Raw genomic sequence first — 1,131 nt, forward strand, 5'->3', positions numbered from 1 at the left:
GGGAACCCAATTTTGATCAGATGAATTCCTCTGGTCAACCATCATCAACCACCTTGCTAACTTGCAATTTTATTGACTTTTTGGACTCATGGGAGATAATATATGCATGAGATGATAAATTTTGAAGTGTCCCTTGAGAAATTGGATCAATTGGTGAAGAATCTTTTTGAAGAAGTTACTCAAGATACCCAGATAAATTAGGGTTTCCAAGGCAAACCAATTCCAAACTCTTGAAGAATGCTTGATCAAAATAACATGTAAATATCATGGGGACTCATATATGATGCCTAGAGCCAATGTGGATCATTCCTTTGTTGAGATCTTAGCAGTGAGGGTCTTAAACCCTAGATGTGAGCTTGATGGATCAAAAGTGATCATGTGCCTTCCCTACAAAAGAGTTAGACAAATACAAAGACATATTTTTAGTATTTTGGTCAGTAAATGATAAAATACAAAGTATGATACAATCACATGGTGTTTGGTGATCTCTCCCAAAACAAACCCAATGAAAGAGGGGTAAGGAGAATGCCAATGTATGATCCTAATGCTAATGCATATGATGAGATTGTATGAAGGATCTTAGGGTCAAAATTGGGGTCTTACAGTTTTGTACATGTTTTATTATCGTTTTACCTCTATTTCCAGTGTTATGTGGGTACTTTGTATGTATTTCAGGTATTTGACCATATAGGAGCCATGTGCAATGAAATGAAGCAATTCAGATGCAAAACAAAGAAAAAATGGGAAATTTCATTCAAGGTGACCTACAAGGCATTCGCCATGGAGGTAGCCACCAGGAGAATGACGTGTCCCACGCCTCAACGATCGAAAGACTCAGCCACACCCACTTTGTGAAGATGGCATTCGCCATCCTTTATTTTGTGTTGCAGTTGCAAATGGGCCTTGCTTTATCTCCCACTCACCCCATATTTTCCTATATTCCCTCCCACGAATTAAGAAACTTTCCCATCGCATTTTAGGGTTTTGAAACATTATAAATAGTGGTTTTATTTCACTTTTTGAATCATCCATGCTTTACACAAATATAAGCCATAAAGTTTAGTATCATTAGAGCTTTAACTCTTTACATCAAGAAGTTATTGTATTTTTTTCGTGTATCACGTTTGGAGC

This window comes from Lathyrus oleraceus, chromosome 5, assembly GCF_024323335.1.
Source record: "Lathyrus oleraceus cultivar Zhongwan6 chromosome 5, CAAS_Psat_ZW6_1.0, whole genome shotgun sequence".
In the NCBI taxonomy this organism is placed as follows: Eukaryota; Viridiplantae; Streptophyta; class Magnoliopsida; order Fabales; family Fabaceae; genus Lathyrus; species Lathyrus oleraceus.